The sequence below is a fragment of the Anas acuta genome, chromosome 3, assembly GCF_963932015.1.
Source record: "Anas acuta chromosome 3, bAnaAcu1.1, whole genome shotgun sequence".
In the NCBI taxonomy this organism is placed as follows: Eukaryota; Metazoa; Chordata; class Aves; order Anseriformes; family Anatidae; genus Anas; species Anas acuta.
In genome coordinates, this window is record NC_088981.1 from 40,512,148 (window position 1) to 40,526,243 (window position 14,096).

The following is a 14,096-nucleotide window of genomic DNA, read 5'->3' on the forward strand; positions in this document are numbered from 1 at the left end:
GCTTGATACACTGGCCTCAGTGTAACCCCTAGTATACTGACTACTATAAGAAAAAAATAAAAAGTTACTAGATATAAATCTGGAGTAAATATGCTGGTGAGTCCATTTGTTCATGCTGCTCTTTTACCATCTCCTTTTACAGTTTCAATACAGTTCTGTGTTTTGCACTCCCAAAACAGGAGTGAATTTAGGTTCCCAGCACACATACAAAAAAAAAAAAAAAAAAAAATCATCGAAAGAATCACTTGGACTTATGTTTGACTGTTATGTCTTGAGACTTGGTCTCACTTTATATTTCTATCAGATGCTGAAGCCCTTCAACTTCTTCTGATTGATTTTTCTGTGCTTTAAATAACAGTTTTGTGTAATGTGATCTCTGTTTTTAACACTTCCCAGAAGGTGAAGAAGAGAGCCAAACTTTGAAGTTTTGTAGAGTGTTTTTTTTATTATTTTTATTTTTATTATTGTTCTTCTGTTATTATTTTTTTTTACAAGCGTTTAGCTGGAAATCAACAACATACATGCACACACACACCAGTAAAAGTCATGTAGAGTTTCACACGTTTTGTGCAAGTTTTGTTCTCACTGAAGGCCTGATTGAGTTTGATGAATGCAGCCTCTAACCATGAAAGTCCCTAAACCCCTGTATTCCTAGAATCATTCCCCATGACTTTTACTGGCCACAGTATACACGGATGGGTTACAAGGTTGTCTTGATCTGACTGGTACAAACAAATTCACTGAAACATAGTTCTGGTAAAATGTATTGTTTGAAGCTAATCAAGTGCCTCTAGATCCTTTAGTGGCCTCCAGGTCAGAAGTTCGTGTTAAGAAGAATTAGAGGAGAGAAAGATCAATTTCCCTGGGTTTCTCAAGCAGTTCTTCCATAGTCAGGACCCTCTTTATTACAAAGTATTTGAACGTTTTGCGTTGCTTCCAGTTTGTGCCATTAGATGGCAACACCTCCCCGGGTAAATCCGCGCCGGCTGACAGCTGCGGGAGACGGATGAAAAGCCGAATTTCGGTTCCTGTTCTTAAATGCCTTCCAAACCCCAGGCTTAGATACTGTTCCTGGCTTGTGCGGGGGGAGCTGGCAAGCCTCAGCCAGTCCCAGTGTGGTGCTTTGGGACCACTGCCTGCCTCCTGTTTCACCCTGGCTTAGTTGGGTTATCGTACCGCTGCTTGGAAAAAAAAAAATACACTGGTATCTGTGTGAAAAAAGACATGACTTTTGCTTAAACTGAAAACATATCGTTTATGAGTTTTATTACAGTTTTGAAGATGCTTTTTTGGCCAAAAAAAAAAAAAAGCAACAAAAATGTAACAGCTTTGCAGTATAAACATTTCATTAATCAAGTAATGGATTTCATTAATGTGTTTCTTTACTTTGCATGCCTTCAAATTAAAAACACTAAGTAGCATCAAAACAAAACAATAAACAAACAAAAAAGCTAGAAGAGGTCCTCTTAGTCATTCTGCTGCCCAGGGCTAGGACCAGCTATACTAACATCATTCCCAGGCTATGCTTCCCCAACCTAGTCTTAAAGGCATGAAGACTTTATAACATCCCAATCAGATTGGGTCTTTCCTATGTCACTGACTTTGTGGCCCTTAAATACTGTTTTTCAAGAAAAGGTCAAGACTTGTACATGAAACATGCAGCCAAGTTTGAGTTTCCAATGCCAGCTGCTCTGCCTCTTCAAAATGCCTAAAGATATAAAGACGGTTGAGTGTCTCAAAACATGTTACTGTCAATGAACAAAAGAAGTAACAGAGTACCAATGGAATTAGCCATTTAATTGTATAGAAATTTTCACAACACTTGTGCTTTAAATTTTTGCCTAAGCCAGGTATTGATTAAAGTACTGATACTTGTGATCAGAACTAACTAGCACACAAATACCTTGGTTTCTGGTACTAAGATACTCAGGGTGCGTACAATGAGTAAGTATTTTAGGCCCATGGTTGAATATTATTTATTATCCATTAATTCATATCCATTGTGCTACTATATTCATATCTGACCTTGGTAAGACAATGCACATAAGGTTTTCAGACATTCCTATTTATTTATTTATTTATTTATTTATTTATTTTAACTAAGTATTTGCCTTTCTATCCTAGGTTATATTAGTTTCTTCATCAAAGTACTCCTCTTGATTTTCAGTGTAGCTGAAAGTGGTTTTCCTTTCTCTTTTTAGCTCATTCTGCTGTTCCCACACTCCTGTTTCAAGACTGTACTGGAACTTCATTTCCTTAACGTTCAGAGTAATTTTGCAATTCACCAGTAAAACTGAGTTTGTGTTTGCAAGCATTGTCTGTCACTTCTCCTAAGACTTTCTGAAGCATTGAAGTGTTTTTGAAATTATTGTCGATAACCCCTCCAGTTGGGAAAGATATTTTTTTCACCTGATATGAGATTTTTAAAACATCAAACAAAAGTGCCAAATCATTGCACAATATCTATTTACTTACTTCTGTTGACCCAGAAATTCAGTGCTTCCTCTGGAGGGAAATACTTTTATCATAATTTTTATTACACAGTGTTAAACCTTCTGTCCTTCCTCTCTTAACTTTCTCTTGGACCCAAGGATGCCATGCAGGGAAATTCTTTACTGATATGATAGTATAAATGTTGTTTTGAGTGTCTTGAACTGGCTATATATTTGAGCTTGGTTCATTCCTTGCATAAGCTTCGATCCTTCATGTATGATATTTGCCCACACCACCTGGATTTTGGATTTACCAGCTATCTTCCATTTCACTGGGTGACCCAGCCCAAAAGCAAAATATAAAGACTGAAATAACATACTGTGCCAAGAAGAGGCCTCAGATGGGATGTAAATATTTAGTTTCAGCCACAGCAAGGAGGGTAAGAGGAAAGTGCATTTGAGAATTTATAAGTAATACTGCCTGCCTCTAAGCAGGATTTGCTCTATTTATAAAAGTTAATCATTAGGTCAGTTCTAATTAATAATAAACACTAAGTTAGGCATTTCTCTGCCTTTAAGATGGCACTTGCATTCCCTAGTAAATTAAAAGCCTACTTTTAATGTACTCCACAACGTATTGGCAGTCTTGTTCATAAAATTAACATCTTATCCAGAAGATGCCTTGGTTGCTGGAATGTTACAGAATAGCTTTTCTGGAGTAATTTATTTGTAGTTCTTCTTAGAATTAATTATTGTTGTGGTACTGCTATAATAATTGAAAGAAAACTATTATTCTTATAATGGCAGCCAAGAGCTGACAAGAATAGTCATCATGACAAATACGAAGATAGTATGGAGTGTAAAAACATTACCCCTAGACCTCAGAAAAGCAAAGATACTCACACAGCCATCCTTCACAGAGAGGGCCCTTGACCTGACAGGGTAGAGGAATGGCATCCTTCCAGGTGGTGTTGATTTATGGGACTCAGCTAAATCTGAGCAAGTCTCCTGTCTTACTGAGGAATGATTTTTCTCACACATGTGAATGAAATATTAGGCCCATTATTTAAGGTGTAAATTCTTTCTTGTGTATGTGATTTCATTTGTGCCTACAGACAAGCTGTGGAAACAGGAAAAGTCCTAGAGTGCATCACCACTATATTTTGCAGACCAAATACTCTTTTGCAACTTCTGGATTGATTTTTTCTATTTTTATTGATATTTTTTTTTGCTGTTTTTGTTGGTCTTTTTAAGTATCCTTTCAATGTGCTTCTTCCCATATTAACACAAAATCTTGTCAACAAGTTTATCTTCCTCTGATATAAAGAGAAAATGTAAATGTACTGTACACCTTCCTGTCTCCTGCTTCATAGATAGTGGACAACTGAGTGAACACATAGTTTGCAGTGATTCATCATGCAATCTTCATCCCACATCCATGGGGTAACTGTCCATAGAAAACCCATTGTTTTCTGGAATATATTTGATTTTCAAAAAGTATTCTTCAAATGACTTTGGCCATTAATCCAGTTATCTAAACGACTTGTGATAAATGACTGTTTAGTGACAGTAAATATAATTTACATTTCTAGTTAAGTCAATGTTTGTGGGACATGTTGCAGATACTGGTATGGCTCTAGCACAAAGCCCTTAATAAGGAAGACTGGCCACTGGATCATAATCCTTCATGTAAGGGGTGTTATCAATCATACATTTTTGGTCTATCATTTGTGGTGGTCCTCATGGTCCACCACAGCTGAGGTCAGACACCCTACCCGCTGCAATGCAATGAAATGGCTTTGTAATTCGTAAGTAATCCCTCATGTGTGTCTGGCCACCCATGGCCCTCCCTCAGCTGGGCTTTGCCATGGGCTTTGCCTCCACACAAAGGACCGGTGGGGGGCTGAAGCTTTGGGGCAGTGGAGGCAGAGGTGCAGCAATGCCTCTTCTGCTGCCTCTGCCACGACTCTCTGCATTTGGCAGAAAACGGAACAGACAGCTGGGGAGCACAGGGGGCAGAAGAAAAAGGGTTATTGTCATAAAACACGCAGCTATTTGCTGCAACAGATGGGAATCAGAGGCTTCTGTTGGTTTGGTAGAACGCCCGTTTTTCAGAATAGTCTGAATTCTCCCCAGGGTCATGATACAGTAAATCCATTACTTCTAGCACAGGAACAAAGATGACACAGCCATACAACACAAATTGCTGATCCCATGTAAACTCAGTTTGTTCATTCAAATTCGTTCAGTCATTTCTGAAAGGTTAAATTTGCAATAGCAGACTACAGGTATTCCATGTCCTTGTACAGACAGAATAAAAGCATAAAGCTGGCATAAATTTCAACAGTTGTTATTTCAAGAGAAATGTGAACATTTGTCTGCTTCTGATGTGAACCAGATCTGTCCCATCATGACTAAAGACTGCCCAACATCCAGCATCAGTAGTTGTGGAACTGCAGCCAGAGGATGCTGGTGGGAACATCTCTAAAACCATGTTCAACGGCTCACAATGATGCTTTTCATCTGATCCTGCTTTTAAATTACTACTATGCAGAATCAATTTGCGATACTCACTCTTCTTCAGAGATTTCACCTAGTTAGATAATAAACAGGTTTCTGCAAGGGATGCCTGACTTCAGAATCTGATTCCCTACACTAGGTCTTTCGAGCATCACAGAATCAGACACATCTTCTTCCTGATTCCTTCATTCCTGTGCAAAAACCCATCTTTCCTGTACATTCACTTCACTATTATAATAAATGGGAACTCAAGTTGTTGTTATATTTTTTTGAAATAATTCCAAACATAAAAACATCGCATTATGCAGTTATCATCTATAATCATGCATTTGTTATTGATTAACATTATTTTGCTGTTTGCTATTAGCAAGCAGCAATGACCAATATGTTTAGAGTGAAACAACAGATACTGAGAATTTGACATCTACACCATACATGTTGCAAGGTACTTAATTTCGTCCTAATTCCAGTCTGCTCTGACTGACCAGAAGGCCATTCTTGGCAGGAGTGAAGCAGGTACAATCCTACAGCATATCTTTGAAAAGAAGCGCAAGAAACTCAGTTAGTGCATGCCAAGGCTCCTCTAAGATGTGACATAAAGCACAGCAACTGGGGACAACTGTTCTCTTCAGAAATCAGTCCTGATCAGAGCTAAAATGCTAACATAGAGATACCAGCTGATGCCCATAGAGTGGGTCAGAAAACAATCTGAGTTGTTCTGTGTGGTGCATTTGCTTAATATGCAAAGAAGGGTTGCTATCATTCAATTAATTTTAATTATTTTATTTCTTTCTCCAAGTTTCACCTATACAGTTGTAAGCTTACTCCTAGACAAAGCATAATTTTCTCCCCAAATTTAAGTTAGGGAAGGTTAAATAACTTCTAGGTTAGGAAAAAGTGATAAAAATATATTTATGATGTAAGAGATTTTAAGATATTTTACAGCTCTAGCACCTCTGCAAAAGGTAATGGAAACTTGAAATTTGGCAGGAGTATTACTCCTGTGCTGGAAATTGGCTTTGTTCAGCATACAACTTAACTGTACCCCTTTATGCATCGACTTTAAGAAATATATTTTACTTACATGATCACAAGGTATTTTTCTCTTCCACAAGAAAGCACTGTCTTACCCACTCTATGGCAGAACTGCCTCATTTGCTGTAAACATGGACTGTTGCTTAATTTCCAGGTGAGGAGTCTAAGAAAATGGAAAGATACATCTGAGAATTGGATTCAAAATGGAAAGACCTGGGCTCTGTTTCTTTTTCAGGCATCCCGCCCAGCCTCAGAAAAGTCACTTACAGGTGGCTCTGGGTACCTCTGCCAGATGTATCAATAGCTTACGTGAGGACCAGGAGAAAGGTTGGATGAGGGGTGCCCTTATGGTCCTCAGCCCCTTCCTCAGCCAGCGGTGTGCACCGGCTAGAGCCACTGCTGTATCCATAACCTTGTCAGGCTTTGTGAAGCTAAACTCATTCCAGTTTGTGTGGTTCTGGGGATCTGTGGGCAGCCTTTAAAAGGCTTTTTATTGAAGACACACTCTGGTTAGTGTGCATATATCATGCTCTGAACTGTGAAAAGAAAATGAGGAAGTGTCCTTTAATAAAACATCCTGTGTGCAATCGTCATAGCCAAGATTTGCAAAAGCACCTGTACATCCATCTGCACAAAGATAAAGTAGCACTTTATTTGTATTTGTAACACTGCAAACCTGCATCAGAGACATCTGTGAGATGAACTATTATTCTAGGACTATCTTGTACTTCAGGGAATAAGGGCAAAAGCTCTGTTTTGAAAGCAGCAGAAATTTGCCCGTTTCAGTGGTTGCATCATCACAGCTGCTTTGGAAAAACATTGATTTCCTTAATCAACCAATTGTATCAGTATCAGGCAGAAAAAGATCACGGGCTTCCATGTTACCAGATCACACTCAGAGGACGGCTCCTTCCCCTCTAGCATTGCTAATACATCCTGGTTATTCCCTGAAGGATCCTGACATAAAATTTCCTTTCCTGAACAGGGCAAAACAGATGTCCTGAATGTGATATGTCCTGAATGTGATATCTGATGGGTGACTGTTGTGTTTCTTGAGTCCTGTGATGTGTGTCACAATGCAGAAGTACCTTGATGGATCTACAGTTTGATTTCTGAAAGTGCTGTGCCTGTCCACATCTTTTCTGTAGTGTGGAGACCTTTCTGCCATAGGTGGGAGCAAAGGACCAGCCAGATATTCATGACCTTTATATGTCACATTTTGCAGCGTAGTTACATTTTTGTTTAATAAGACAAAAAGCCCTCTGGAAATTAGAAATGTGTAGGTGGGAAGGGATCTCTGGAAGTCTGTAGTCCACCATCCTACATAAAGTTTAGAATGCTCAGGACTTTGTGTCTCACTGTTTCATATCTGGCCAATAATGGAGGCTCCACAGCCTCTCCAAGCATCTGGACCAGTGTCTGACCATCCTTACAGTAAATATTTTTTTATTTACATCTAATGAGAATTTCTCATGTTTCAGTTTCACTTCTGGACATTTAATTTAAGATCAATATAATTTTATACCTTTATGAGGGATAATTAAAATGAGCTTGATATCTTTAACAGGTCTCAAAAACTCATAACCATCTTAAATAAATGCCACTTGTGGTAGCGAATTGAAGAGCCTCTAGAAGATAGTCATGGAGACAGAAGGTATCCTTTGTCCCTGGAAGATTTCAGGTGATATGTGATACATACAGTAAGTACAGAATGCAAAACTTGTGAGGAGGATGTGAAAGTTCAAGGCCACCCACCAAATCAGACTTTAGGAGGGTATTAATCAAAATGTAAATCCAGTTCTTAAAACTAAAGCAGTTTAAGTTTTGAACCTGTGAAGTTTGGTGTCCTAAAGTGCCATCTAAAATTCCCCTTTTTGAAGTTTGTGATGTTTCTTCATCACCAAAATAAATTTCCTGTAACACCTATCTCCTTCCCACCTTGTTGAACACATATTCCAGGTGGACTTTTTTGAGTCAAATGCCACAGACAAACATCGAGAGCAGGATGGTCACATTTGAAAAGGGAAGAAAACAATTTTATACAGAGCAGGTGGAAACCAGATGGACTTAAATCTGGGGTGAAAAGAAGCAGAAGTGTCCTGACAATTGAAAATGATCGTTTCCATCAGGTTACACAGCTCTGTATTTCCTAGACCACATACCTGGACTTAATTAAGTCTCTCCAAGAAGAATGTTGCCTTTTCTATTCTAATTAAAAAAAAAAAAATCATAATACCTTATTTGGAAATAAAGTACCCTATTTTTTTCTTAGAAGTGATTGGAAAATGTATAGGTTTCCTAGGATTCTTGTTTAAAACCTGAGTGTTCATTGATATGTGATTTGTGCCTTATAGAAGAGTAGGAGCTCTGGGGTAGTGTAACTTTTTTTTCTTTTTAGAAGGCATGGTTTTTTCCTAAGTGACCTGAAGTGAAGGTATTTTTGAAGCATGCTCTGAAATCTGGTGACATTGGAGATACTCTTGGTCCCAAGGTGACAGTCCTGTTCAAAAAAAAAAAAAAAAGACATTTTTGACATTTGCATGACTGTTCAGTAGCACCTCAGGAGCCAGGGCTTTGTCTCCAAGGGGCACAGGAGCATGGGGACCCCCATGCATGAGAAAACTGTGCCATGGAGAAACTCTGTGCATGGGCTGGCCATTTGGGTGAGCAGCTCCTAGCAGAGTACTGAGTGAGGTGCTGAGCGTGGTGGTAAGTGTGGTGGGTATGGGCTGGCTGAGGAGCAGGTGGGATGCTGCCCCCTCACCTACACTATGCCTTATGCCCAAAGGAAATAAAACCTGTCCCAGGGCAGGAGGGGGACAGAGTACTTCAAAACTGCCCTTTACATTTCTTCTGCGTGTGCCAAAACCTGGGAAAGCCAACTACTCTAATGTGGTTGCAGCTTCCCTGCTTCTATCTGAAGTGACACTGGAAGATAACCTAATTTATTGCAGAAGTTACTTTAAGTGCCTACTGTTGTTATTCTGTCTGTTCAATGGGGGAAGAGCAACGGAGATGAAGGTGGACGGGGGTTGGGACTGACTGACCTTTGGGGCAGAAAGAGGGCAAAAGTGACTGTGGAGGCAAAGATGTTTAAGGAATGCTTGAGGGTTTGAAAGACCTTTGCTGAAATAAGCATACAGTCAGTCACTCTGCACATCTGCAATCAGGCACTTTGGATTTTAAGAGATCCAGGAGGCCTGTCTTGTTGCCCATCCTCAGGATGAAATAGTAACAGTCTGTAGCCCGTAAACAAGGGGTTCCTGGAATCTTATCAGCTGAGGGTCTGTTGTCATTTTTAATCTTAAATTTGAAATAGTTGAAAGGAACAGCCTCAGATTAATAAAAGTTTAACACTGAGAATCATCCTTACAAAGAAATGTGCTTATATTGCATTTTTGGAGAGACCCACAGGAATGATGTGACTGAAACTCCTGGAGGGAGCTCTGCCACATGCAAGTGTCCCGTTCCACCCTGCAAATGTGGAAGAGAGGGTCAAGGGGAGACAAGGGGGAGAGACAGATAGAGGCAGAGGAAATGCAGAGTTAATGCTAAAGCTCCATAACTAACACTTTGAAAGATCATATTTCACTTGCTGTTGTGGAGTCAGCTTAACTCTGTGACCCAAGGAACCACCACCAGTACTGTAAAGGGTAGGGAAAAAAAAAAAAAAAAAAAAAAAAAAAAAAAAGCTTCACTGGCAAAATACTGGGAAAAAATGACGAAAAAACAAACAAAAAAAAAAAGAGGGCATAACTGTAAAAAGTAAAGGAAATAAAACTAGCTAGAGAGGATGGGCTGTGTATTTCTCTTTTTTACTTATGATGTTAAGATGATTGTTTTTATTATTGAACTTGTATGGTAGATTCACCCAGGAAAGCATTTTTAGCCCAAGGTAATCAGCAAGCAGCACTAAGCAAGATACTGTGCAGCATTACTTTATCTGGGCTACATGGCAAAAGGTGCAAACTCTGGGGATACTTTGGAGCTGGACCACCCATGGGGAGAGAGCAACAGATGTTCCATGATTACACATAACAAATATTTATATTCCTGGCACCCTTTATTCCTTGCTAAAACCTATACCTTTATTACGTGCATGACTGACTTTCTGCTAAATATGAAATGAGGACACACTCTCTCATTCAACTACACAAAGAAGGTTGCAAGACACATAACTGGGTAAAGCTGTGGCTTCTCAGTGATTATTCATTTAGCAAAAGTAATGAAGCTTTTGCAAAAATCCAATCAAAACACAGTTGGTAAATTTGACAGCATCTTCTGTTACTAGTGTGTTTCCTTATATATGTGGGACTGAAGCTTACTCATATATTCCAGAGAAAAATGAGAATTTATTGTTCTACAAGTAACATAAGGAAATAAATAGATGAATATATCTTATCTTGGATTTGTAGATTAACATAAGCTCTTGGCTTTGATTTTTTCAAATGTGTATCTAGCCTTTATAACTAATTGTAGAAAAAATATTGAAGATACATCTCCCTTTTTTGGTCAAAAACTATCAAGTAAATTAAGAGAATCTAAAAGCATGAGCAGTTTTTAAAGTAACCTCATGGTTTTTTGCTGCCGTCAGCAGCCTTTCATGCCTTTTGAACTCTGGTTCAGAATAATAATCCTGAGAATTAAGTGAAATTTATCTAAGTTCCATCATGGAGCACAGATGACTTGCTTTTGATATTAATTCTGTAATATGATGAATTATATAAATACATATGGTCTTGCTTTTTTCTTCAGCATGCTTTCATCACTCTCCATAAAAGTTACCTTGTCATGATTGTGACAATGACTAAGTTCTACAGAGATTATGTCTGCCTCTTCCCACATGACTTATGAGATACTAGCTTGTTAGTAACTGGTGGATATTTTTAGTAATTTACAAAATATATTAAGATCAAATGTTTCCTACTTGCTTTTTTCTTACCTGTAAATATATTACATTTTTGTAGATCCCTCTTTAGTTTTTGTTTGGATCACTGTTGATCACAGTTTGGTTGGTAGTATTATTTTTGCATGTTGATTAAATGAACTTTCAGAGAGCATTATTACATTTTCTCCTTGTTTGGGAGCTCTTGCAAATGATATTCTGAATTCATACAAGCTTTTTCAGGCTGTGAATAGATTTAAATTGCTACTGCTCAGACAAAATGAAATTGTTTTGTTGTTGTTGTTGTTTTTTTATTTCTTTTTTTTTTTTTTTTTCATTTAGAAGAATGTGTGTAAAAACAAATACACAAACCCTTCTAGTCTTGCCTTAACTGATAGAGTATCATCCACTCATCCACTGGGAATCTATCTTTTAATTATGACTGCGTTGTTAAAGGATGGTTACTAAAGGAAAAATTAAAAAAAAAAAATAAAAAGAAATGAGAGAAATGATACAACTGGAAGATTCCTTCTTTAGTTGACAACCTCTATATGTGCAGTAAGTATACTTTTTGGGAGGACATGTGGTAGTTAAAGGAACAGAAATGACCCTTTGCTAAGATCAAAAATCTCAAATGGGTAACATTATCTATGTTTGCATACATTCTCCACATTTTTATATTTTTGTTCAGCTCTTGAAGAGAAAAGGAACAAGAAAGTGATAATCTAACTGAACAGAAAAGATGAGTTAGGAAAAAAAAAAAAGAGCCTAATAGGCAGAGTGGGGCTAGAGGGGACAGAAGAGAAGAAAAAGTACAGAAGAATAAAAAGAAAGAGAGAGAGGAAAAGATGCTAAAACTACATTTATTCCTCAGCACATACTCATACCTTCTCCCGGAGGGAAAGGAATACAAAATCTTCATCTTACCCTTGCCCAGCTGCATTCAAAGCTTGAAGCCGCCACGCAAGAATGTGAAACACAGTCTTATTCCTTCGTGGTCACACAGTTCAGACTGTGATCAAAGCGTAAATGATTCTTCCAGGAATCATATTAACTCTGCCTTTCTCTCATTTACAAATCTGCTGCTACAGACTTTCTTTCCTCCTAGGATTAAGCAGTTCTTTAGACACAAATGCCTGAGGTAGGACTTCTAGTTCTCTTTTTGTTTTAAAAGAAAGAAATGCAGCTATTTAGCAACCTTTTTTTTTTTTTTTTTTTTTTTTTTTAAGAAAAAAAAAAAAAAACAAAAAGAAAAGAAAAGAAAAAACTTTGGAATGGGTTTGGATCTTTAAAACAAAACAGAACATAGGGACCTTCCTAAAAGGCTGTTGATTGCTGCACTTTTACTAAGCTTGGTCTTACTTGCTCTTTGCAAGGAACCTCAAATTATTTTACAAATAGCAGATTAACCACTTTTTTTTTTCTTTTTTCTTTTCTTTTCTTTTCTTTTCTTTTCTTTTCTTTTCTTTTCTTTTCTTTTCTTTTCTTTTCTTTTCTTTTCTTTTCTTTTTTTCTGTTTTTCTAGGAAAATACAAAGAGGAAACACATCTCTTGTATTTCAAAGTTTTTCATGTTCTGTAAAATGTATTTTAAATGTGGTTATTCTTGGAATCCTCAGCTCTGGAAGTCTCTAAGAGACAGGCAGATGTGGCACTAGAGGTCACAGATTAGTGATAGGACTAGATTAGGTTGGTGGTTGGATTTGGTGATTGTGAAGGTCTTTTAGAACTGAATGATTCTATGGTTATAAGATTTTTATAGAAAAATACTATGGGACACTGCTGCCCATGCCATCTAAAGGACAGATGACAGAAATACCCTCTCTTTTTCAGTAAGAGCCCTGATGACTGCTGTTATTAAATGCTACTTGTTGTCATTTGGTGGCTGTCAGTCTGGCAGAAAACAATGCAGCCTGCTGCTGGGACTGTTCTGTAAATTGTGAACGTGTTCCTCAGGTGAAAGTGAGGAGATGTGTCACAATAAACTGATGGCTGGCTGATGGAAGAAAGAGAATCAAGAATATATATAGAGAGAATCAAGATTATATATATGTTTATATATACATAAATAAACATATATAAATATATATATATATTCTTTTTTTTTTCTTTTCCTAGAATCTCCTTTAATTCTCTGAGATTATCCAAGGGATTCTCAACTCTTGTGCAGCTGAATGAATCTCTCCTAACAAAAATGATTGTTCTTCAAATCCTCTCCAAACACATGGCCGAATATTTAGGCAGTTGTTCTCTTGTTAGTATACATGAAACCTCATGAATTTCATGACGGATCATCTCCCCGGCAGCTTGGAGTCCATGGCTACATATTTGTTGATACAGCCTGTTGAGATCTAAGCTCTTTAATTTGCAATTGTAATATGTAATTTTCTAGAAATAAAATGCAATTCAGTCTCAGGACATTCAGAATCACTCAATTCTAATCTGTAATGTCAGCAAGCCCATTTCACTGACATTATTGTTTTGACACTGAGTGTAATAGAAATGATTAAGCCAGGAAGAGAGCAGCACTTACTTGACTGCTGTCAGCTACTGAACCACAATAGCCCAGCACACAGACTCTATTCAGCTGATGAAACGTGAAACTTGATATGCTGCTGCGAAATGTTAGTAACCACAATGCTATATTTCAATCCCTACTTGATTTTATAAATGTTTAGTCTCACTCCGTTAGACCCAGCTTCATACAAAAGCAATTCCTGTTTCACAACTGGGAGAAATAGCAACCAAACTTATTTCTTTCAAATTTGCTGTATCCAGGCATGTGTCAAGACCTTTTTTATTATTTTTTCAAATGGAAGAATGTATTCAGATGGGGGATGAAAATGGAAAGGATATGAACAATAGTAGCCCTTGTGACTTTAATGTGAAGATTAAGATTCATGATGGTAGAAATGTAATGGGATAGAAATATATATCATGGCCCTTCCAGCCTTCCAGCAGAATGTATACTTTGTTCTGAAATAATTTGTTATTGCTCAGCTTGGGGATGCAGGCATTTGAACTGAGTGCTAAAGTGGGTATTTCTTCAAAATAGGTGTTTGCTTTCCTTTACATTTTATATAATTTTATATCATTATGCTGTCAAGTGTCTTATGGTATAAGGCTAAAAAATTGGGCACAGACAAGGCAGTGTAATGTTATAAGTAAATAACTCTGTCTCTCCTTTGTGTCTGAAGTGAAAACTCCCTTTTCCTCTTGGCTATG

The 14,096-nt window shown here is 37.7% G+C and overlaps 2 long non-coding RNA genes across 5 annotated transcripts; one reads left to right on the forward strand and one right to left on the reverse strand.

The window, feature by feature from the left end:
* Nucleotides 1-435: 435 nt before the first annotated feature.
* On the reverse strand, nucleotides 436-11,950 carry LOC137853897 (uncharacterized). Of its 4 annotated transcripts, none has more exons than XR_011094806.1 (4): nucleotides 11,800-11,950; nucleotides 8,150-8,487; nucleotides 6,045-6,150; nucleotides 436-1,181 (listed from the first exon to the last, which is right to left on the reverse strand). It is a non-coding gene; the product is annotated as an uncharacterized lncRNA (long non-coding RNA). The 4 variants fall into 4 exon arrangements; XR_011094807.1 differs by having other exon boundaries at nucleotides 438-1,181; nucleotides 8,244-8,487; nucleotides 11,800-11,946; XR_011094808.1 differs by having other exon boundaries at nucleotides 438-1,181; nucleotides 8,411-8,487; nucleotides 11,800-11,939.
* Nucleotides 11,885-13,289, forward strand: LOC137853898 (uncharacterized). The gene is made up of 2 exons (XR_011094810.1): nucleotides 11,885-12,013; nucleotides 12,990-13,289. It is a non-coding gene; the product is annotated as an uncharacterized lncRNA (long non-coding RNA).
* The last annotated feature ends 807 nt before the right edge of the window (nucleotides 13,290-14,096 follow it).